The 25,975-nt window shown below is 38.8% G+C and overlaps 1 long non-coding RNA gene across 1 annotated transcript in view; it reads left to right on the forward strand.

The window, feature by feature from the left end:
- The window catches only part of LOC139362767 (uncharacterized), a 38,446-nt gene extending 14,829 nt beyond the window's left edge, over window positions 1-23,617 (forward strand). Inside the window, exon 3 of the long non-coding RNA XR_011622044.1 lies at window positions 10,271-23,617. This is a non-coding gene — a long non-coding RNA (uncharacterized lncRNA). The remainder of the gene's footprint in view (window positions 1-10,270) is intronic.
- The last annotated feature ends 2,358 nt before the right edge of the window (window positions 23,618-25,975 follow it).

Genomic DNA, 25,975 nt, shown 5'->3' on the forward strand with positions numbered 1-25,975 from the left:
GAGTGAACAGGCAACCTACGGAATGGGAGAAAATTTTTGCAATCTACTCATCTGACAAAGGGCTAATATCCAGAACCTACAAAGAACTCAAACAAATTTACAAGAAAAAAGCAAACAACCCCATCAAAAAGTGGCCAAAGGATATGAACAGACATTTCTCAAAAGAAGACATGCATACAGTCAACAGGCACATGAAAAAATGCTCTTCATCACTGGCCATCAGAGAAATGCAAATGAAAACCACAAAGAGATACCATCTCACACCAGTTAGAATGGCAACCATTAAAAAGTCAGGAAACAACAGGTGCTGGAGAAGATGTGGAGAAATAGGAACACTTTTACACTGTTGGTGGGATTGTAAACTGGTTCAACCATTGTGGAAAACAGTATGGCAATTCCTCAAGGATCTAGAACTAGAAATACCATATGACCCAGCCATCCCATTACTGGGTATATACCCAAAGGATTATAAATCATGCTGCAATAAAGACACATGTATACGTATGTTTATTGCGGCACTATTCACAATAGCAGAGACTTGGAATCAACCCAAATGTCTATCGGTGACAGACTGGATTAAGAAAATGTGGCTGGGGCGGAGCCAGGTGGCCGAATAGGAACAGCTCCAGTCTCCAACTCCCAGCGTGAGCCACACAGAAGACAGGTGATTTCTGCATTTTCAACTGAGGTACTGGGTTCATCTCACTGGGAAGTGTGGGACAGTCAGTGCTGGTCAGCTGCTGCAGCCCGACCAGCGAGAGCTGAAGCAGGGCGAGGCATCACCTCACCTGGGAAGTGCAAGGGGGAAGGGAATCCCTTTTCCTAGCCAGGGGAACTGAGACACACACCACCTGAAAAATCGGGTAACTCTCACCCCAATACTGCGCTCTACCAAGGATCTTAGCAAAGGGACACACCAGGAGATTATATCCCACACCTGACTGGGAGGGTCCCACGCCCACGGAGCCTCCCTCATTGCTAGCACAGCAGTCTGCAATCTCGAAGCAAGGTGCAGCGAGGCTGGGGGAGGGGACGCCCACCATTGCTGAGGCTTAAGTAGTTAAACAAGGTGGCTGGGAAGCTGGAACTGGGTGGAGCTCAAGTGATCCTCCTGCCCCAGCCTCCTGAGTAGCTGAGACTACAGGCACAGGCCACCATGCCCAGATAGTTCATTTACAATTAGAACTAAGCATGGGAGTACCAAGAAATGATTCCATGGATTGTCCGAGCATTAAACATATTTTTTCCTTCTCTCATATGTATCCAGAGCCCCACTGTGCTGTAATGATCAGCGTCAATTATACTTTTCCGTATGATAACTGCTATTTATGAGTGCTGACATACTGGCATGAGAAACCTAAAGTGACCAGGTAGCTGCCATAACTAAATTTAGTGAGATAGTGCCTTTTGAAGTAGAAGCATCTGCCTCTGGAAACCAGGGTCTTCAGACCTACAGAGGCTAACATTGTGGAATAGGAAGTACCAGTTTCCCAAATGGGTCACTGGGAGTGATGATAAATGTGGCTACTCCTACTTCCATGCCTTGGTCTCAAATCCATGTATTCTACCTTCTGGGGATATGGTACCATGTTATGACTATGGTTTAAGACATACCCAACATCCTGAAAGATAGTGCCCTAGATAGTGGCATTTCCAAGCCAGTATTTTAATGTGCCTTCAGGAAACTACTTCACTTCTTTATTAGGCTGGCTCACCGCTTCTGGATAATGCAGAATGTGACAGGAAAAGTGCTCCCTGCATCATCTCCTTTGCTGAAAAAGATGCTTGGTATCAGATGATATTATGTGGGTTCCCTTGCCAGCAGTTTAGGAACTATGAGCCACTAGCTAGCAGTTCTGGTTGAAGCACTGGAGAAGAGAAAGGCAAATGTATGCCAGGGATTGATTGACATGTGAATCCCAGTTAGGAAGTGTTGTTACCTTTTTCAGATTAAAGGAGTTAGATGTAAAAAAAAAAAAAGAAAAAAAAAAAAACTTGCCACTAGGTCACTAGGTGGCTGGTTGAACTTCTCAAGGGGTCAAGGGGTGGTGCCATATTGGGAGCTCAGCATTGGACCCTGCCACTGTCCGGTCAATACTGAGAAATAAGTAGTGGCTGCACCAGTCTCAGTGAGCTGAAGCCAGTGCACTTGGGTGCACATATATTAATAGACACCAACTCTGCCACCATAGCTACTCCATTAATTAGCAAGCACAGAGATTGCCAAGGACCAAGGCGGGCTAACATCTACTGAATGAATCATCCCATCCACTTGGCTGTTTAATTCTACTTCTGCAATAGATGCTCTCTGGTGGGCATTAATATCTAATACAAAGATTCTCATAGGTCCGTCCGTATGACTCTTCTCAATATCTCCTTATTTCAGTGTAGAATTTTAAATTAACAACTTTATTCTGTCAGTACCTTACAGATAACCTCTGGCTTGTCTTAGGTTGGATTTCATAGCAGCAGAGCCCAAGATAAAGATTTTTAAGTGAAAGTGATTTAATGGCTTTTATTCTAAGTGATATGGTAGCTGGTCGTGAGTTTTGAGAAGGAAGGGGAATGGGATAACTTAGATTTTGAAAAAGTTATTTTGTCTGCTGGTGTTCAAAAATGGAAGAGGGTCATAGGTGGACTCAGTGACACAAATTGGAAGCTCTTGTGGTAATCTAAGTGAAAGATAATTGTGGCTTGGACTAGGTGGCAGTGGTGGAGAAGGTAAGATATGGTTGGCTTCTGGATGTATTTTGGAAACGTAACTGATAGAATTTTCTTATAGCATAGGAACTAGGCTGTAGTACATAAGAGAAACAGAGGCTTAAAGGAGGACACCACAGTTTTTGGCAAATCATTACAAAAAGTGGAAGTGCCGTTACTAACATGGGGAAGTCTTGGGGTGTGGTAGATATTTTGCGGGGAGGAATAACAAGTGCAGTTTTTGACACGTTAAATTTGAGATCCCCATTAAACATATAGTTAGAGGTATTGGAATAGGTTAGTAGGCATATAAGTCTCTGCCACAGATGAGAGGTTTAGGCTAGAGATATAACTTTGAAAGTCATTAGCAAGCATATGTTTGATATTTAAAGCTGTGAGACCAAATGAGATCATCAAGGAAGTGAGTGTAGATAGAGGGGAAAAAAGGGCCAAAGTCTGATACCTAGAGCACTGTAATAGTAAGAGGTCAGGAATAAATCAGGAAAGAAAAGAAAGAAACAGGAAAAAAAAAAACAAGAGAGTATGGAGTCTTGGAAGCCAAAAAAACAAGAAGCTTATGAAGAAGTAGGGAGTGATGACTTGTGTCAAATCCTATTGTTAGATCAAGGAAGTAAGGCCTAAGACTTGACTACTGGATTTAATTAGCTAAAGGTTATTGGTGAGCTTGACAAAAGCAGTTTTAGTATAGTTGTTAGGCAAAGGTCTTATGACAATGGATTTAAGAGACAATGGGAGGAAAGGATTTGGAAAAAGCAAGTTTAATAACACTTTCTAGAAATTTTATCTAAAGAAAAAAGAGTTGAATATTAGCTGAAGGATCTGTGGTCACAAGAGAGTTAATTTGGTTTTAAATAAATGATAGCTTCTTAATATGCTAATGCAAAAGTTCTAGTAAACAGGAAAAAAATTGTGCTACAGGAGACAGAATATTTGCTCAAGTGTTATCCTTCAATAAGTTAATGGGAATGGGATCTAGTTGATAGGTATGAGGTTGATTTTACAAGGATCATTACATCCTCTTGATTAATTCACCTTTTTATCATTATGAAATAGTCTCTTTGTTTCTAACAACTTTCCTTGTTCTGAAGTCTACTTTATGCGGATAGTATAACCACTCACTCCAGTTTTTTTTTTAAATTAATATTATGGTGGCATATCATTTTCTTTCCTTTTTACATTTAACCTCTAAAGGTCTTTATATTTAAAGTAGTGTTCTTGTAGACAGTATAAAGTTAGATCTTGTGTTTTTGTTCAGTCTGACAGATCTCTGCCTTTTCATTAGAATGTATAGACAATTTACATTTAATGTGACTTTCAATCTAGTTGAATTTAAATCGACCATTTTGCTATTTTTTCCAATTATCTGTTCTTGGTTTCTCCCTTTCCCTTTTTGGATTGCATGTTTTTCTGAAAATATTCCATTTGTAGGCTTATTAACTATATTTCATTAGTTTGTTTTGCATCATTTCTTTAAGCTTTCAAATATATATCATTATCTTATCAAAGTTTACTTTCAAATATTGTATTATTTCATGTATGACTATTAGAAAAGTATATTTTATTTTCTCTCCCATCCATTATGCAACTGTTATCATACATTTCACTTCCACATATGAATGAACTTTTTACTATATTGTTATTGTTTTTACTTTAGACAATCATTTTTAAGACTTTTTTAACTTAGAAAAAACCCTCGTATTTGTTTATATACTTATCTTTTTTTTTTTGTTTTCTATTCCTTTGTATAGTTTCAAATTTCCATCTGGTGTCATTTTTCTTCTACCTGGAGAATTTTCTTGGATATTCCTTATAGCATAGGTCTGCTGGCAATAAATTGTCTCACTTTTTGCTTGTCTGAAAACTTTTTGTTTTGCTTTAATTTTTCAAATGACTTTATTGAGGTATAATCAATATACAATAAGCTGCACAAATTTTAAGTGTATAATTTGACAAAGCTTGATTGTGTACACCTATGAAACCATTACCACAATCAAAATTATGAACATATCCATAACCCCCCAAAGTTTCTTCATTTCTCTTTGTAATCCCTCTTTCTACTTCTCCATGTTACTGCTTCCTTGGGCGAGAACTGATCTACTAATCTATGGGCACAGATTAGCTTGCACTTCCTAGAATTTTATGTAGATAGAATCATATAGTATGCACTCATTTTTGTCTGGCTTTTTTTTTTTTTTTTTTTTTTTTGAGACCGGGTCTTGCTCTTTTACCCAGGCTGTGCAGTGGCACCATCTTGGCTCATTGCAACCTCCACCTCCTAGCCTTAAGGGGCGCTCCTGCCTCAGCCCCGTAAGTACCTGGGATTACAGGCACAAGCCACCACACCTGGCTAATTTTTGTACTTTTTGTAGAGATGGGGTTTCACCATGTTGCCCAAGCTGGTCTTGGACTCCTGAGCTCGAGTGATCCACTCATCTTGGCCTTCTGAAATGTTAGGATGACAGACTTGAGCCACCATGCCCAGCTGTCTGGCTTCTTTCACTTCAAGTAATTACTTTGAGTTTCATTCATTTTGCATGTATCAATACATCATATGACATAGTTTGTATGTTTATTCATCTATTAATGGACATATGGGTCATTTCCAGGTTTCGGCTATTACAAATAAAACTTCTATGAATCTTTGTGTGCATATTTTTATTTGGAAATGTGCTTTAATTTCTCTTAGTTTTTGCCTAATTTTTGAAAGATATTTTCGACCAGTGTAGAATTCTAGATTGAGAGCCTTTTTCTTTCAGTATCTTACTGATATCATCTGGTTTGCAAGTCTGAGGCAAGTTTGCTGTAATTCTTATTTTTATTCCTTTATATATAATGCATCTTTTTTCCTCTGGCTGACTTAAATTTTTTTTTAATCTTTTTCATTAAATTTCAGCAATTTGATTATGATATGCTTTGTGTGGTTTTTCTTCATGTTTGGGATTTATTGAGCATTTTGGATCTGTGAGTTTATCATTTTTATCACATTTGGAAATTTTTTGACTATTCTTCAAATATTTTTTCTGTCTCTCCTAACCCTCTTCTCTGAGATTCCAATTATATACATATTAGACTGCTTAATACTGTTACATAGGTCACTGATTCTCTGCTTATTTTTTTCCAATTTATTTTCTCTGTATATTCAATGTGGGTAGTTTCTAATGCCATGTCTTCAAGTCCACTTATTTTTTTCTGCAGCATTTCATCTGCCATTAATGCCATCCAGTGTATTTTCATTTCAGATATTGTATTATTTTTATTTCTACAAAGTTAATGTGGGACTTTTTAATCTCTCTTTTTTGTCCTCATCATGTTCATGCTCTTCTTTTGTTTTTGAGGATATGCAGTATAGCTGTTTTTATTTCATTGTTTTCTAATTCTATTATCTATGTCATTTCTGAGTTGTTTCTATTGTATCTTTTTTCCCAGTTATAGGTCACATTTTCCAGCTCCTTCGTATTCCCACTATTTTTTTTATTAGGTACTTGACATTGTGAATTTTACATTATTGGGTGTCAGATTTCATGTATTGCTTTTAATATCTTTGGAATTTGTTCTGAGACATGTTGAGTGACTTGGAATTAGTTTGATCCTTTCAAAGCTTTAATTTAGGGCTAACTTAGTCCTCTACTAAGGCAATACAATTCTGAGGACATTACCAAATGTCTCCCATATTAGGAGACCTTTCTTCTCTGGCTGGTGCCAACACAAATTTTTCTCAACTCTGTATGAGTCCTAGGGATTGTCCCACCTCCTTTTTTCCTGTGTTTTCTTTCCCAGTCTTCGGCTGGCTTTCACACACAAATGTAAAAATTAGTGCTGAGTCCAAGACTTAAGGGACTTCTCTACAGATTACCAGAGCTCTTTCTCTTTGCATCTCCAAATTTCAATGTATGTTTCCTCAACCCAGCAAGAAAATAAATTGGAAAAAACTAAGCAGAGAATCAGCGACCTATGTAACAGTATCAAGCAGTCTAATATGTATATAATTGGAATCTCAGAGAGGAGAGTTAGGAGAGACAGAAAAAATATTTGAAGAATAGTCAAAAAATTTCCAAATGTGATAAAAATGATAAACTCACAGATCCAAAATGCTCAATAAATTGTGCTTCTTGTTATCAAATGCCTGCCTGAAACCTTTTAAAATATATTTTGTCACATTTTCTAGTTGTTTAAGGTAAAAGGTTAAGTCCAGTCCTGTTACCCCATCATGGCCAGAAGCCTAAAGTTGAGTCCCTGATCTTTTCTGGGAGGACAGTTCATCCATAGTAATAGAAGAGAAAGTGAAATATATGAGTACAGATGCAGATAGGTGGGTACATGCAGTGGTGGCAGTTTGTAGAATTTTTCTTCTTGCTTATATTCTTTCAATGAAATAAGATGCAAAATATTTGGCTTACAGTAGAGATAGGAAAAGAAGTGTAGGAGGTTTGAGGGTAGAAAAAGTGCGACATAATCATCTAGCAGAGTGGGAGGGCAAGTGCAATCGATGAATACATCATGGTCAATAGGGGTCTTCTTAAAACTAGTGATCATTTTGCATCCACTGAGGTATAGAAAAAACAAACCAACAACTAGTGATCATGAATTTGAAGTGAGAACGTTGGTTTTTCTCCAGGCATGTTTACTTGTGCAGTACAAGTGTAGCATAGTTTAGAACTTGAATTTAGCCAGGCTTGCGATTTTAAGGCTGTTATTTAAACAAGGCAAAAATATGAGTCCCATATCCTTCTTCGTCACATGGGGATGAAGCCATCCATGGGTTATCCTGTGCAATGCACTTACTTGAACTCACTGTTAAAGGCCCCAGGTAATATGTGAAATTGCATATTCAGTTGTACTTTTTTTTGTCCAGTAGAGATGCAAATAATTTTTGCCTAGTGGAACACATGGTTTATGGCCATATTGGATGTTAACCAGTTTTGTATCTAATCTAGCAATTTTTATCCTAGCACTGCCTGTATATACCTAATGATTTAAATGTTCTTTGAACCAGTTATAACTTCTTACTCATTGCCTCATTAATTAATGTGTTGAATAAAATGTTTAATCTATGCTTATTAACATTTGCATCAGAGTCAGGTTTAACTTTATTCAAATTATACTTTAACAGAAAGCAGCACAACAAAATGACAGAGGGGCAAGAGAGCTGAGGTTGTAAGCAAGGGCAGAAATGTCATGATTGGCCGTAGAATTAATCTGAGTAAGGAGGGAAATGAGGAGAAGAGAGGCGCAGGGCACTGGCAACAATGTGGAGGAACCTTGTTCTATCTCTAACCTAACCCATAGACTTTGCATCTTATTTCACTGAAAAAATATAAACACTAAGAAGAAAACTTCTACGATGCCACCACCATAGGTAGCCACCTATATGCATGTGTACCCATATATTTTATTTTGTCTTCTCTTACTATAGGGAGATATTGGTTAAAGGGCACAAACTTTCAGTTATAAAATGAGTAAGTTTGGGAGATCTAGTGTACAGCATGATTACAATTAACAATCCTGAATTTATACTTGCAATTTGCTTAAATGTTCTCATAGCAAAAACAAAGCAAAACAAAACACTAATGAGGTGAAGTGATAGTTGTGTTAACTAACTGGATTTTGCGATAATCATTTCACAAAATATATGCATAACAATTGTCACATTGGACATCTTAAAATCATACAATTTTATTTGTCAATTATACCTAAAAAAAAAACTGGACATTTTAAAAAGTAAGGCACAAGGGTCAGTAAAAAGTGATGAAAACAATAAATTGTAGATTTTGGTGTTTTAGAGGATTCTTGGTGTCCGGGTGCTACAGAAAGTAAAAGAGCAAAATACATAGTGATAATTGGAAGTGGAGAATATCACAGATTAAAGTTATTGTCCAGTATTTTGGGAGGCCAAGACAGGCGGATCACCTAAGGTCAGGAGTTCAAGATCAGCCTGCCAACATGGCAAAAACCTGTCTTTCCTAAAAATACAAAAATTAGCTGGGCATGGTGGTGTGCACCTGTAATCCCAGCTACTGGGGAGGCTGAGGCAGAAGAATTGCTTGAACCCGGAAGGTAGAGGTTGCAGTGAGCCGAGATTGTACCACTGCACTCCAGCCTGGCCAACAGGGTATGACTCTGTCTCAGTAAGACTCCGTCTCAAAAAAAAAAAGTTATTGCTAAAAATGAGAACGATAGTGTGACCTTTGGAGCAGATGAGGTCAAGGAACTGAAGAGTCACTATATTGGGAGGATTAATTATATTGACATAATCAAGAATCATAACAGGAAAAAAATGGGGAATGAGACAATCAGTCAGGAGATAAAATTTTCAAGGAATGATGGAATGTAACCAGTGGGTTGGTAGGTGACTGTCACAAGGAACAGGAGCAGGTAGCACAATATAATGACATAATATCACATGTGGATACTTTTAAAGAAGGAGAGGGAATGCTCTAGAAGCAGTAAAGAACAAGGTGGACACTAACCAGTTGACCAGAGGAATGTGGACGAGAAAGAAGCCACAATTTGAGAAAGCTGCAAGGGCAGCTGTATCCTCAGGGGAGAGTCAACTTTCAGGGAGAGAAAGAAGAGAAAGGAAATGTTCAGAAGAGAAGCCAGGCATAAAGAAATTTCGCTGCTGATGAATAAGGAGTTCCAAAAGGGTCCTATGGATATTAGAATCTGGGAGATGAAGGATGATATGATTTGCCTGTGTTCCCACCCAAATCTCATCTTGAATTCCCATGTGTTGTGGGAAGGACCTGGTGGAAGGTAACTGAATCATGAAGGCAAGTCTTTCCCATGCTATCCTTATGATAGTGAAGAATAAGTCTCACGAGATCTGATGATTTTAAAATAAGTAGTTCCCCTGTACAAGCTAGCTCTCTCTTTGCCTGCTGCCATCCATATGACATGACTGCGAAGTTTCCTCAGCCATGTGGAACTGTAAGTCCCTATTAAACCTGTTTGTTTTATAAATTGCCCAGTCTGGGGTATGTCTTTATCAGCAGTGTGAAAACAGACTAACATGAAGGATAAACAAGGAAACCTGGGATTTTTGAAGGAAAAGCCACAAACACTGCTAAAAGAAAGGATAAAAATAGCCTGATGGTTGTGATGGTTAGTTTTAGGTACCAGCTTAACAGGATTAAGGGATACCCAGATAGCTAATTGATATGGTTTTGCTGTGTCCCCACCCCAACCTCATACTGAATTTTTGTTCCCATAATTCCCATGTGTCATGAGAGGGATCCAGTGGGAGGTAATTGAATCATGGGGGCGATCTTCCCCATGCTGTTCTCATGGTAGTGAATAAGTCTCACGAGATCTGAGGGTTTTATAAATGGGAGCTCCCTTGCACAAGCTCTCTCATTGCCTGCCTCCATGTAAGATGGCTTTGCTCCTCCTTGCCTTTCACCATGATTGTGAGGCCTCCCAGCCATATGGAACTGTGAGTCAGTTAAATCTCTTTTCTTTATAAATTACCCATCTCAGATAATATCTTTACCAGCAGCATGAGAACAGACTAATATGCTAATAAAGCATATTTCTGGGTGTGTCTGTGAAGGTATTTCTGGAAGAGATTGGGATCTTAATCAATGGACTGAGTGAAGAAGATCCACCCTCACCCAATGTGGGCAGGCACCATCCAATTGACTGAGGGCCTGGATAGAACAAAAAAGGCAAAGGAGAAGTGAATTGACTCTCTTCTGGAGCAGAGACACTCTTCTCATGCCCTTGAATATCAGAACTCCAGGTTCTCCAGCCTTCAGACTTCAGGATTTGCACCAGTGACCGTTTGGGTCTCAGGCCTTCAGACTTGGACTGCGCTACGCCACCAGCTTCCCTAGTTCTCCAGCTTGCAGACACATCATGGGATTTCTCAGCCTCTGTAATTACAGCAGCCAATTCCCATAATAAATCCCCTTTTGTCTACATATCTAGTTATCTCTCCATATATATATATATTTCTATTGGTCTGTTTCCTTTTGAAACCATGAATAACAATGGTAGTGGTGAGGTGAGGATTGGGAAGTGTTCCTAGAAACACCCAGAACTTTAGGGGTCTCCCTGGACCCTCTGCTAGAGGCTAAAAGGAAAACAAACCAAAAGGCCACTTAAGTACCTAACAAGGGACTCACTTTGGGTGAAAACATGATTTTTGGAGCACATGTGTACTGTTAGGAAATAGTCAGTGGTAACCTAAAAGGAAGAAGTTGAGGCAAAATTAATATAAATAGAGAGTTTATTTGGGCCAGGCTCAAGGATTGCAACCTGAAAGCACAGATTCAAGTTGCCTTCAACATAATCTCTGATTAGCAGCAGTTACATGTGGATCGTTGAAGGGAAAGAAGAAGCAGTTCTTGAGTCGTTTACCAAGAATTTATATTAAAATAACATAAGCAATTGATTAGCTTCACGCTGTTAAGGTATAGTGTGTGAGTTACAGTGTCTGGTGCAGCATTATGAGGTTAATTTAGAGCCACTTGTGGCAATAGCAAGCAATTTCAAGAGGTGAATACAGAGTTCAAAGGGCACAGGGACAGGAGCAGGACACAATTGCTGTCTCATTTGAATGCCTCTCTGGGCCCAATCATTTAAAAGGATTTGAATTCCTCAGATAAGAGTTCCTTCCTTTTCTCATTAGGAATAATGAAGATAGGAAATACGGTCGTCTATTATTGAGGGTTTGCATAACAGCCTAAGGAGTTTTAGGCTTTGTATGTTGGCTTGGGAATCCATGGGAGATTATTGAAAGGGGTATTAGAAAGGGGAAAATTGAGTTTTAGGACTATTGGTCTAGCAATGGAGGGAGTTGAAGCTGGAGGCTGACAGATCAAGTGGATGCAGTAATCTAAGGATGAAGCAATAAGGATAGTTGATCTACAGACATTTTGAGAGGAGAATCTGTTGGACATTGAGGCAGTTAGATGCCACAGAATAAGGAGAAAAGAATGTCAATGATGGCTCTGAGGTTTCAATTTGGGGTGACTAGGAGAAGAGTGATAACATGCATAGGTAACAATAGAATATTCAAGTGCTTCCAAGTGTTTTGCCAACAGCTGGAGATATGGGACGAGCTTTAATCAGGAATAGAAACCATGCTGTACTTGGGTAGATTTTAAAGGGATGGTAAGAACATTTAATCTGATTTAACCTTCCCAGAACTGCATGCACTGAAAGCAATCTTTCAGCTTCTAATATTTTTCTTTTCTGTTCCATAGGGTTGGGTGAAATGTCAACCTTCTATTCTATTCTTGTGTTTTTGTTTGACATGCCAGGGAACATTTGGTGCCTGCAGAATCTAAAGTATTTGCAGGGGCTGGAAAACGATCACAAATTAAATTCAAATGGGGACAAATGGCTACTCAGCACGGTGAGGCACTCCTGAGTCACATGACTCCCCGGTTGCCTTATCTGTCCTTGGTCTCAACTTGGCGGGTTGCCTGGGGTCAGGAGGGGCTTCCAGGCAACCATTTTTATTTTCACTTCAATAGCACACTAGTCAATTAAAAGAAAAGAAAGAGGGGTTAGGAGGATGATGAGAGATACCACACTTAAGGGAAATGGCACTGGGGAAAATGAGGAATTAGAGAGCAAAAAAGAATTGTGTGAATTGGGCATAATTAAAGAAAGAAAGTATTAAATTCTACTACAAGACCTTAAGAAATGAGTTTACTTCTCCGTAGCACAGGCTTCTTCTCTGGTTTCCTGTTCTGACCTCCTCTCAACCATGAACGCCCATACTGTGTTGGTGGCCCTGAGGAAGGAATATGCTTCTTCATTTAGACCCAGGATGGCTGATGGTTTTCTGATTCATTGGCAGCGAAACCTGGAAAGCTAGATGGAGAGGTTTAAGGCCCAGGCCAAGTGCAGCAGGTGAGGATGTTGAAGTTGATGGGTGACATGTGCTGTGGGTATGGGAAGATGCAGCAGAGCCTCGACTGCCATGCTTTTGCCAATGTTGCTGTAAACAGTTCTCTAAGCTGAGCCCCCCTCTCCTTTCCAATTCTTCCAAATACCTTCATAACCCACGTCTTGTTACCCCATCCCTTTCTTTCCTTCAGAAGCCTTCTTGATGATTCCAGGTGATGGGTGCATGGAGGAATACTATGTGTTAAGTAGATTCTCAACAGACTTCTCAATCTCCAAAACATCTGAATTCCCTGAGGAGTGAGCAGATGTTATCCTCCTACCAGTGGGGTGGCACAATTTTGATCTGGCTGCTTGAGCTCTGACCATTTGTCTTCAGTGTTGAGGCAACAGTGGACAATGGGAAAGAAGAGGTGGCCAACAACTGGGATGTTCAGTCTCCAGAAAGTAACCCAGTCATAAGACTGGCACCAGTGAGAGAGGACCAGCAGTTCAAGTCCCATTGTCCCCTATGAGGTCTATGATCTCAACTCTTTCCATGCTAGAATTGATACCATAGGTGTTCAAGATGGTGAGATCCACCAGGATGCAGGCCAGCCCTTAGCCAGCAGCCATGATTAAGGGGTCACAGTCCAGCTCTAGGGAGGAGGGGAGGCCCAGCACAGTTGGCTGAAATGCTTAGCATAGTTCTAGTTGAGCAGGTAGAGGAATGAAACCCAAAATCTGAAAGTCAGGAGGCAGAAGGAAAGGTTACAGCTCTCTGAGAATGGGGCTGCCCAGAGGTAGAATTGTCTGTTGAGGGCAGCAAAATTAATTCCAGCTTCCCCACCAGCTGATGAGAACTGAGCTCCTAATATAGCCCTGGGCCTGGTCAGAATTATTCAAGTGCTACTGAAAGCTGAGCCTCCAAGTTAGAATACTTTTTTCCTATGGAGCTGAGAAAGGCAGGCCAATAGCTAGGTCTCATCTCCTCTTCTGAGGTCATATAGCCTTTCTGTCTGCTCAGGGCTAGAAATCTCACAAGTATGTTTTCTACACTAGTGATTTGCAACTGTCACTATACATTGAAATCACCTACACAGCTCTAAAAGATAGGATGCCTGGGTCCCACTCTCAGAGTCAGATGAGGAATCTGTGCATTAGGATTTTTCACAGCTCCCCAAGTAATTCTCATATGCAGCTAAGGTGGAGAACTACTGTTCTACCACTTTTCAGGTCACCACCCAATTTTAACTTCATTTACATGGCTGAAAACAGAAGTTGTGCGACTTCCTCCCTCACCAGCACAATCCTTTCCCACAGCCCCCATCCTCCCAATGAGATGTGGGCTCTGAAAGAATCTCCCAATGAGATTGGGTCATGTACTTAATCTGGCGTCCTTCCCAAGGCTAAACCATGTGATCCTTGGTTCTCTCTCCTGGGTGTACACTGTTCTTTCCCTCTGTTTACTTGTGACAGCCCCACCTACCTTCATCCCTGCCTTCTGGACTCTAGTGTCTGCCATCTTGGTTGACCCTGCAGCCATGCCTGCTGCATCAGCTTCTCTCTCTGGAAGGATCCAAGAGTGATCACTTTTGTTTCCATATGATTTGGGTAACACACACTCTCCACATGATCCTGCATAGATTAGTTGGTTTCCTTTACCTCTCCATCAATGTGGATCAATATCAAACTAGGTTTTCAGGACATGAGTTGACTCAAATAGCAACTAGGTATACTCAGTTACCTTTCAGTTTTCTTCTGGCTCTCACTTTCTTTGATACATTGCCAATAAAATAAATGGTAACAATAACAATAATAATAAAATATGGACTGGGAGAAGCCAGTATTTTAAATCAGTTTTAAAAAGTCAGAAGCATACAAAGTTTCAAAGACATTGCATTTCTTTCTTATATGAAAGAGTCATTGAGACTTGTTGCTAACAAATGGTTACCAAGTAAATCCTATAAGAAATAGTTTTCTATTCAGAAGTTTACCTGTCAATTACTTAAGATATATAATAAATTCTAAGTATTAATATTAGAAAGGAGGACACTAAATTAACACTATGTGCGAACAATATGTGTGGATCTAGAAAACAAAATGATTGACTTTTTTAAAGAATTAATGACGGTTGTATAGTCAGAATTACAGAAATGGAAACTTAGGAAAATCATTACAGAAAGATATGGAAATGGAAACTTAGGGAAATCCATTAGTACCTACATGGTTTAAATATTCTTTTAAAGTTGTATTTATGCTTTTAATTTGCTTTGCACACCGCTGCTTCACAAAAGAGCAAAAATAAACTCTGACAACATCTCATGTTAATGATTTTATACTCTATTGTACTAGGCGAATGTACCTATTAAAAGACATCTTCTTTAGACAGTCTTTCTGAGGGCCAGAATAGATTGAACTAAGAGCAACAGGCATCTGCACTCATCTGGCTTTCTAGTGCCCCTCCCCCATCCTTCTCTGGGACTCCCCTCCCCACCTCCCTATTATTATCCAGCAACTAAAAGGTTGAAGGCCTGACCCAGCAGGTGACAGTCCCACCCAGCGCTGGTCTTCTTACCCTTCTTGCTGCACTGCACTCCTGACTTAGGGACACATTTCAGGATGGCTTATTTGATCTGTGTAGAATCTAAGAAGTGATCTGATTCAAAGATCACCCATCTCTCACAAAAGCAGCCCTTACAGTTTCTCAAGAAGATCAATTATTACATATAGGTTTATGACTCAGCCACCGAAAAGCAGTCCCATCAATCTGCTTGTGTTCATTTTTCATTTTAGCTTAATGGGTGTTGCTCAGTGTCCAGGTTTTATCTATGTTTGCAAATTCACTTTATTATTTTAAGCAATATTTTAGAAGTTGAAATTAATCTTATAAAGCTATATAGCTTTTAGGACATTTTCTTTTCCCATTAAAATACAAGAACCATATTCTAGTTTTCATTTTGTGGAGTCAAAAGCATACACATATATGAAGTGTCAGTGAGTCGAGCACTTCCTCATTATTTTTTGAGTTTCTGGGAAATCACAAAACACCCTTTGAATAGCAGGTAAGAAAGGCATTATATAGTTACAGGAAAGCACTCCTGTACTGGCAGTCAGTAGTATGTCGATGTTTCTATTAAGTGAAAGAGTGCTTCTTTCAAGAATAGAAGAAGCAGAGGGAGACTGCTTCTTCAATCCTCCCTCTCCAAGCTATGAACATTGAAATTTCTCATTAGGCCACGAGGTGGCAGATTAATTGCAGAAAAAAAAATTCTGGTATAAAAGCATTAGAGAAATTTCTTCAGCTAAAGGGAAATAAAGAAATATCCTTTCTCCACCTAATACCCCTGCGTGGTGCACCTCTCTGACCGGAAGTTACACTTGCCAAGAGACCCAGTGGTTTAAGAGCATTTCTTACATGTTTTACTGTTTCTTTGAAAGAAAAGAAAAAAAATCTCTTTGACCACTTCCTAATGATCTTCCTGAACATGCAGCTTGAGTCCTGCTGGAAAAGGCCTCGTGTGGAAGCCCCAGGGATGACTTCCAGCACTGAGGAATTTTCAGTCTTCTGCATCTGTCAATCAACTGAACCATTTACAGCTGGTATCTTTTCTAGTGCCCATAAGCCCTGTCACTGTTGAGCTGGGCCCACCTTAAGACTGATGTCCTTTGCAATTTCTGGGACTACTGTAAGTGCTCCTAACTGTCCTCCCTGCCTCCAGCCTTCCAACCTACAGCCACTAGAGTTGTCTTCCTACATGTCAGAGCTGACCATGCCATTCTCCTGCTTAAAAGCCCATCTCACTGGCTATGGGACCAAATGAAACCTTCAGTGCATGACACACAAGCCTTTTCCAACCTGGCCCACAAACACACACTTACACAAACACACCCACACACACATACTTACTAATTCAGTAACAAAGACATTTAGCAGTTTGCCAAACATGCCTGATTTTTCACAACTCTGTTTGCATACTCTGTTTCCTCTATCTAGAATGTTCTTCCCTGTCTGTATCAGGCAAACCCTAAATCCCACATGGTGCTTTGCCTGACCTCAGGTAGACCCACAGTGTTGCTGCTGTGAAAGGAAAATAACTCTTGGGACCCCCAAATCACTACACTAAAGAAAAAAGTCAAGCTGGAAATTGCTTAAGGCAAACCTGCCTCCAATTCTATTCAGTCATCCCTCTGCTCACTGAAATAAATGCATATCTGATTGCCTCCTTTGGAAAGGCTAATCAGAAACTCAATGCAACCATTTGTCTCTCACCTACTTATGACCTGGAAACCCCCTCCCCCTTTCCTCACCTTTCTGGACAGAACCAATGTACATCTTACATATATTGATTGATGTCTTATGTCTCCCTAAAATGTATGAAACCAAGCTGTTCCCTGACTACCTTCAGGATATATCATCAGGACCTCCTGAGGCTGTGTTATGGGCATGCATCCTTAACTTTGGCAAAATAAACTTTCTAAATTGATGGAGACCTGTCTCAGATATTTTGGGTTAATAAATTTGGTGACCAACATAAGGGACTCTGAATGGAGGTGGCCCTGGCCTTTGGAAATCTTCTATGGCCACTTGGTACAAGCTTGAGCTATCTATATGACTCAAACTGTCAGAGGTGTTTGAATCAGAGCAACTCCATTTTGAATATGGGCTGGGTGAGATAAGGCTAACACCTACTGGGCTGCATTGCCAGGATGTTAGACATTCTAAGTCACGGGATAAGATAGGAGGTCAACACAAGATACGGGTCATAAAGACCTTGCTGATAAAACAGGATGTGGCAAAGAAGCCAGCCAAAACTCACCAAAACCAAGATGGCAATGAAAGTGACCTCTGGTCATCCTCACTGCTTAGCATGCATTAGCATGCTAAGAGACACTCCCACCAGCACCATGATGGTTTATGAATGCCATGGCAACATCAGGAAGTTACTCCTTTTTAGATCATACAGGGTATGATTTAAAAAGGAGACGAACTCTCAGTTCTGGGAATTGCCCACCCCTTTCCTGGAAAACTCATGAATAACGCACCCCTTGTTTAGCATATAATCAAAAAGTAGCAATAAGTATCATCAGTACAGCAGCCCATGCTGCTGCTCTACCTATGGAGTAGCCATTCATTCTTCCTCTACTTTCCTAATAAACTTGCTTTTACTTTATGGACTTGCCCCAAGTTCTTTCTTGGGTGAGATCCAAATCCTTTCTTGGGGTCTAGATTGGGACCCCTTTCTGGTAACATCTTCCTGGCAAACTTCGAAGAGGTGATACTGAGTAGACCCCCACCAACCCACCCACCCAAAGGAATTAGGTTGCAGCACCAATCAGCTGACTTTGGGTAAGTGGTGGGGTATCTGGGTAAACGATGGGATTGGGTTACAGGCCCAACTTACGGGAGTTAGAGTTTCTTCTAAGACAGAGTGGGGTTAAAGGCCCCTCTTAATAAGGGCAAAGACACCTGACCAAACTGGGGTTGGAAGCCCAACTTAGGAAGGTTGGAGTCCTTTCTAAGAATTAAGGGGTTAGAAACCGCCCCCTCCCCCCAGTAAAATCCCTCTCTGCTAAGAATGGGTTCAGCACTATGGGGTGTTATATAATATTCTCTTTGGATTAATCTGTCTTGCGCTCTTTGCTGATGGCTGTGGGTGACAGGATTAGGCATGTACAGGATCATGTGACATTGGGAGCCTTTTCCTCCCTGATGGAAGAAACTTGAGAGTGGATGGGACTGCTGGAAAAGATCCCTTTGTGGCTGACAAGCAGCCACCTGAACTTTTTGATTCAGTGCAATGGTGGGGGGGGGTCTTTCTCTGGCCTCCCTGAGTGCCTCGCCTTCCCCACCCAGCCACAGGCAATGCTTTTCTCTCTCTTTCTCACCTTTCTCTTTGTTATCTTTTCTGTTACTCAGGGTAACAATTTTGCCCAGAGACCACATGTTGAAAACCCTGGTAGAAGATCATTCCACCACACTTTGAATGGATCAAAGGTGACGAGTCTAACTGGGGACAAGTTTGAGTCTTGCCAGTTCAATATTGGGTCCTAAGTGGAGTGGCTAATGTCTGTGTTTTGTCACAGGTATTTTGCTCTGACTGGAATAGAAAATGTTAATTCTGTTCCCCCAGGCAGCCGGTTGGGCAGCCATTTGCAAAATTGAGAGGATTTTGCCTGTAGTTTTATGATTTTCCTTTGCGTTGTGGCTTAGCCCCCAGGGGTATGGTGGGTGAGCTGGGTCACTAGGTCAGCTCAGGGATAGGAAACCCAGGAGCCTGACATGCTGGCAAAAGGGTAAGGGTTTCTTACCAGTCACACTGCTGGCCTCTTTCTCACTATGCAAACTGGTTGAATGAATGGTAAAATTTACTGCTTATCTACTCTGCAAAGTTTTGATTCATGGGAAAAAGGATTTATACGGCCAGTCTTAAGCTGTATCAAATCTGTGCCTTGTGCTATGAATTTGTCTTTCTGTGTTCTGTCATAAAAGAGGGGTACCTTACAATAGAATGTGGGTCTAGGAACCCTATAAGCCTGCTGTTCAAGCCAGCCCAGCAAACTGGTCAGTTGCAAAGTTTACTGCAGGTCTTTTAAAAAAAAACAAAAAACCAAAAAACGAATGAGCTTTCCCTCTTGTCTTGTATGTCCTTGGGAGCTTGACCTTGTTACCACCCAGGCCATGCTTTCTCTTAGTATCTGCCTTCTAGAGGACAAGAATTTTGGGGTTCATGTTATGGTTAGCTCTAAAAATTATCTTGACTTTTTAATTTTTTCTAGAAATTAAAAGACTTTGCAAGCTCAAAATTGGCTGCTCTAGGCTCCACACCTAGTTCATAATTAGAATCGTTTACTAACCAGGTTTTTCACCAAAAGTTACTAAGAGTTAACAATGTGTAACATGTACTTGAGAATACTGAAAAAACAGTTTTACATACAGGGTGTGTAAGGAAAGTGAAATGTGTTTTTGGTAAAGATTATGAAAAGGCATGGGAATGGGAATGTGGATTTTTTCCCCTAGATTAAAGGGTTAAAGGATTGTTTCAAATTAGATAGGGAGAAGCTGAAGTTTTGAGCAGGTTGTAGAAGGTTTCTGAAAAATTTATCTTGTGAAATAAATTAAGTATGTGAATATATTGGCTAAAGTTAAAGGAGTACTCAGTTTTTTTGTAAATTAAACATTGGAGTAAAAGTACAACAGAGTTTTTTTAGAGCACTGATCTGCTCTTTCACAAATATTGTAAAGGGTTATGGAAGGTTTATAATAATCTTACCTTAGTCTTTAGGTAAGACTTTACCTTAGTCAGTTAAACTGACTAAGACCAAATAGATTTGTCTATAAGGTTTTATTTAAAATTTGGATTGACATTAATAGTATACTAATGCAATGGAGAAATTTGGCTTATTTGGTATAAAAATCATACAGGAAATATTATCAAATATGAAATAGTGTTTGGCCTTCTTTGGGCTGTATTTGTATAAATGTGTTATTGGTATGTGTTCCAAAATTATGGGATACTCCTATAATTCTATGATTTAGTGTTCATTATCAGTAATAATTACGATTGTTATGTTAAATTATTGTATGCCACAGAGGTAACCAAATTTCTTTTTTTGACTGTGGCTGCTCTAAGACATTTTGTCATCTATAGACAATTGTTGTCTTGTTTTGATCCTCTTCAAAGGTGGTTTATAATCAGCTATAGAACTTTGACAGCTATACTTGAATGCAGGTTTCTGATAACTTTGGCGATTGCAACATTAGAATAGGGGAAAAAACTTTCAGGACTCTCATGGAGAGCTGGAATATTCATGAATATCAAGCAGAACAGGAGTTAACTGCCTGGACTGAACTAATAAAGGAATAAAGTAATTTTTTTTTTACTTTTTGCCTAAAACGCTGCTGATTCTGTTTCATTTTTCAAAGTCAAGAAAATATTTGAACTATTTACAACTTTTAACGATTGGGTAAAATATATTCCTGTGAATAAAATTTGGACCATATTTGTTTCTTTCTACCTGATTTCTCCAGAATTTGGAAACTATTTGTTAATATTCTTTTTTTTTCTTTTTTTTTTGGAGACAGAGTCTCACTCTGCCACCCAGGCTGGAGTGCAGTGGAATGATCTCAGCTCACTGCAACCTCCATCTCAGAGGTTCAAGTGATTCTCCAGCCTCAGCCTCCTGAGTAGCTGAGATCACAGTCATCCATCACCACACCCAGCTAATTTTTGTATTTTCAGTAGAGACAGGGTTTCACCATGTTGGCCAGACTGGTCTCAAACTCCTGACCTCAGGTGATCTGCCCACCTTGGCCTCCCAAAGTGCTGGGATTTTGGGAAGCCGAGCCAAAGTGTGAGCCAGCCAAGTACTCTTAACTTATGGTAATATAGTTATTTGCTTAAGTGCAATAATAATCTATTTTCTTTTCTTTGTCTTTTTTTTATTTTTTGAGATGGAGTCTTACTCTGTTGCCCAGGCTGGAGTGCAGTGGCGCAATCTCAGCTCACTGCAACCTCTGCCTCCCAGATTCAAGCTATTCTCCTGCCTCAGCCTCCCAAGTAGCTGGGATTACAGGCACACGCCACTACACTTGGCTAATTTTTGTATTTTTAGTAGAGATGGGGTTTTGCCATGTTAGCCAGACTGGTCTTGAACTCCTGACCTCAGGTGATACACCCACCTCGGCCTCCCAAAGTGGTGGGATTACAGGTGTGAGCCACCATGCCCAGTCAGAATCTGTTTTCTTTTGTAACAGGACACAACTGGAGAAACTGGTTATTTTACCAAGGCTTTGACTGGAATGGAGTGCTTTCCTTTAAGGCATCAAACTTGACTTGTAGAGCCAATAAAAGCCCCTTGGGAAAACTGGCCTCCTACCTTGTCTACGCAGTCCCTGTACAGGGTTGCTGACCTGTTGTAAACAAAGAATATCACTTTCTGACAGGCTCAGAAACCCTAAGTTATCTTGGGACCTCAAAGGAGAGGAATTTACCCAACTCATAGGTATTTGATGGTACAAAGCCATGGCTGGGCTCAGCTTTTAAAAAGTCTTATCTGAGATTCCTTCCATGGAACAGAGTTCCATCAAAGTCAATTTAAAAAGCCTATGTAAAAAAATAATTATTCTTGCTGCCCTTCATGCAAATAATCAGGCCAAGTACAATAAAACAAACCAGTCTTACCATGATTTGTCTTTCGTAAAAATAGGAGACCAGAGAGAGAAAATTTTGTTTCGAAAACTATGGTACACCTGTTATTAGATTCTAGTCTCGTCTGTTGTTTTTGAGATTTTTTTCTGCAATCTAGACTAATGCTGCTTATTCCTGTGACCCAAGCAGTGATCTCTGGCTGCTGCTCAGAATAAACAAGAAGGATGAGTAATATAAAAATCTGGATTAATATTTAAATTCTGGGCACATATTGAAATGTATAACGCATATAGCAACTTCATATCAGCTTGGTTCCAACAGCTGCCCAGTTCATGGAATACCTTCTTATTTAGTTTACTTGGGATAATTTTGCTTATTTTGCTTTACTGTTGTGGAATATATTTGCTGTTATACTCTTTGCAGGAATGCAAGGTAAGTTTACTTAATGTTTTCTTAAATTGAACACTTATTAATCTTCCAGATATTACTTATCAGAACTCAGAATCATGAATGGCCCTCATCATATTGACACTTTCTGACTGAGCTTCTCTCTACGCCAAATATAAGAGAACCTAATAGTTAGGCAGGAATATCATTGCCCCTATTCAGCCTGAAGAAGTTATAGAAGATGAATCTTCAGCTCTCAACAACCCTTGAGATTAAGGGTTCTCTCATTAAAGGGAGTGGGGATATATGTCAGAGGCATTTGAACCAGAGTGATTCCATCTTAAATAGGGGCTGGGTGAAATAAAGCTGAGACCTTCTGGGCTGCATTCCCAGGAGGTTAGGCATTCTCAGTCACAGGATGAGATAGGAGGTTGGCACAAGATACATGTCATAAAGACCTTGCTGATAAAACAGACTATGGTAAAGAAGCTGGCCAAAACCCACCAAAACTAAGAGAGTGACGAGAGTGACCTGGTTGTCCTCATGGCTCATTATATAATAGTTATAATGTATTTGCATGCTGAAAGGCATTTCCCCCAGTGCCATGACAGTTAACAGATGCCATGGCAATATCAGGAAGTTACCCTATATGGTCTAAAAAGGGGAGGAACTCTCAGTTTCAAGAATTGTCCACCCCTTTTGCAGAAAACTCATGAATAATCCACCCCTTGTCTAGTGTATAATCAAGAAATAACCATAAAAATGATCAACCAGCAGTCCTTGGGGCTGCTCTGCCTGTGGAGTCACCATTCTCTTCCTTTACTTTCCTAAGAAACTTGATTTCACTTAGCTGTATGGACTCGCCCCAAATTCTTTCCTGTGCAAGATCCAAGAAGAACCCTCTCTTAGGGTCTGGTTGGGGACCCTTTTCCAGTAATGAATCTGTAAGGTCTACTTCTATCTGTGGGTCTAATATGTCTGTCTGTTCATCTGTCGTGTATATGATGTTTCACCACTAAAAATGTGTAAAATGCTCTAATTGTCTTTAGAAATGCTTACTTTATCAAAAAAATAGATGTTAAGCCAAATGCTTTTTCAAGTTCACATTACTTAAGTAAATCTTTAATAAATATGTTGGTTTAAAAATTTTGGTGGAGTAGAATTAGAAACGACTTAAGGATTGTCAACTTATATTATTTATCTCTATTAAATGTCAAAATTTGACATGAGGGTTATAAAGCTATGAATGCAGCTCAAAAGAGAATTATCTTTGTTTATGTAAAATTTAATAAATAAGGCAGGTTTTTTGTTCAATTAATGAAAACAGTTAAGTCCTGAGCTATTGGCAAAAACAAATAAACAAAAAAACCAAACCAATTATCTAACCTTAAGGTCCTTACTTAGGAAAACCTGAAATTCATTAAATAATTTTTAATGATATAATAATTTTAAATGATAACTATCACAGTTTTGTTAAGTAATCTGAGTAAACTATTTTTAAAAATTAATGTATTAGGTAAATGTAATAGAATAAATGCTTGTAGATAATCTTGTCATATAATTTAAAATCTAAAGTTATATTAAGCTAAATAATAGATATCCATTAAATCTCTGGGTCATTTCCTTTTTTTTTAATTATAGGAAAACATTTTTCCAAAAACAAGAAATGTGTTCTTATTTAAAGGAAAATAGTTTTTGTCTGATTCAAAGTTTATTTAAGAGTTATTCGTGAAATTAGGTAATGGTAATCCATGAATAAGAACAATGTAAAGAAAGTTACAAATACAAAGAGGTATTCTTGGCAAGAAATATTAAAAGGACAATAATTTTAATAAGAAAGAATCTTGTAGGGAAATTTTGTCCTAGAATAAAATAATTATTTAGGAAAGAAAGATGACTAGGATAAAACAGGAAGTCCAAGCATGTCATAAGTGATTTCTACCCAGATGTCTATAATTAAAGGGAAATTAGTTATAATAGTTTTTCTAGAGATTGGGTTTTGATGTTAACAAACACTTATACACTAAAGAATTGGTTAGAACAATGAAATTTTCTTAAGGGATTGATGAACTCTTAATAAATTATAAGAGATTTTAATTTTTTAACCCAAATTTCAACTTTTATTGTGTCCCCATTTTCGATTTTCTCTCCCCTTTTTTAAAAGGCTTGGAAAAATAATAATAATGATCTCCTTCAACTCATTTTCAGCTCATGTAAGTTTTTCCCCCTCAAGTTCCAACTGTTTATTGTGGCCTGATGCTAAAAATGTTTTCTTAAAGGTCTAAGGAAATGTTTTCTTCCAATATAATATTCTATGCACGGCAGAAGGTCTTTTCTATTGCCTTTTGGTAACTGGCCTAACAGATTTTATGTTTTATGGAAATAATTCATGTGTCATTATTATTCTGTTTTGGTTTGCTTAGAAAAAAACTGAGATTTAAAAAAATGTTTTTAAAATTAGTGTTATTACATCTATATATCTTCCTGTATGTGCTTTTAAAGTCCTTGTGCCACTGAGTTACAGGACTTCGACTCCTGGGTCTAAAAAGTACACCAAATCCTGCTAAGTCTTAAACACTGACAGCAATGAAAGCCTCATCTTCAGGCCAGGTAGAAGATGGCAGTCAAAATAAACTGCCTTCACAAGACACGGGCAGAAATTAAAACTATTCAGTTCCTCAAGGTCTAGGGACCTTGCAGAAGAGGTGGGCACATGAGATTGTAAGGGCTGATTTTGAGAGAGAAAATAAGTTCAGTTTCTCTATAAATTAACCATTAATGTCAAAGGCACACTGATGCAAGAGCAGCATATGAGCCCCTGTGTCAGATTAACAAGGTTTTCTTGGAGCATTAATCCAATCCTTAATGAAGATTATAAAGGTTATAAAAGGGTTTATGGAAATTATATCTTATGGCCAAGGTGATTAAAATTTTATAGGTTGTTTATAAAATTTTGAAAAACAAATTTAATTGGCCTCATGTTGTTTTTATTGGGGCTTACTATTTGGGATATTAAGTCTCTCCTTTCTCAATGAATCAAGGTTTTAATCTTTTTTGGGAAATCTTTGAGTTATCACTTTGGTGGAATGAATGACTTATTTTACAACGAACCTGTGATCCGATTTTGTGATATCAAGCATTTTAAACTTTTTATATTTGACAAACTTTCCAAAGTCAAATTCTAACTTGGGTCCACATTAATTTTTTTTGTATTAATGCCCTGAATTCCAAAGGAGACGTATTTTGCTTATTTGGTATAAAAATCATATAGGAAGCATTGTTGAATATGAAATGGTATTTGGCTTTCTTTCCACTGAATTTGTATAAATGTATTGTTGGTATGTGTTTCAAAATTATGAGAAACTCCTCTAATTCTGATAAGACTTACTGTATGTTATTAATAATTATAATTGTTACATAAAATTATCGTATGCCACAGAAGTAACTAAAATTCCTAGTCAATTGTGGTTTTAATAATGGCTGTCTTAGAGTTTTTGTCATCCATAGACGATTATTGTCTTGTTTTGATCCTCTTCAAAAGGTGGCTTATAATCAGCTTTAGGACTTTAATAGATGCTCTTGAATGCAGGTTTCTAATAACTTTGGAAATTGTGACATTAGAATAGAGAAAAAAACTTTCAGGATACTCATGGAGAGCTGAAACGTTCATGAATATCAAACAGAACAGGAGTTAACTGCATGGACTGAACTAATAGAAAACTGAAGTAATCTTTTTAGTTTTTGCTTAAAACGTTGCTGATCCTTTGTTTTGTTTTTCAGAGTTAAGAAAACTTTTCTTTTGAGCTATTTACAGCTTTTAACAATTGAGTAAAGTATACTCCTGTGAACAAAATTTGGAGCATATTTGTTTCTCTCTATCT

The sequence above is a fragment of the Macaca nemestrina genome, chromosome 4, assembly GCF_043159975.1.
Source record: "Macaca nemestrina isolate mMacNem1 chromosome 4, mMacNem.hap1, whole genome shotgun sequence".
Taxonomy (NCBI): Eukaryota; Metazoa; Chordata; class Mammalia; order Primates; family Cercopithecidae; genus Macaca; species Macaca nemestrina.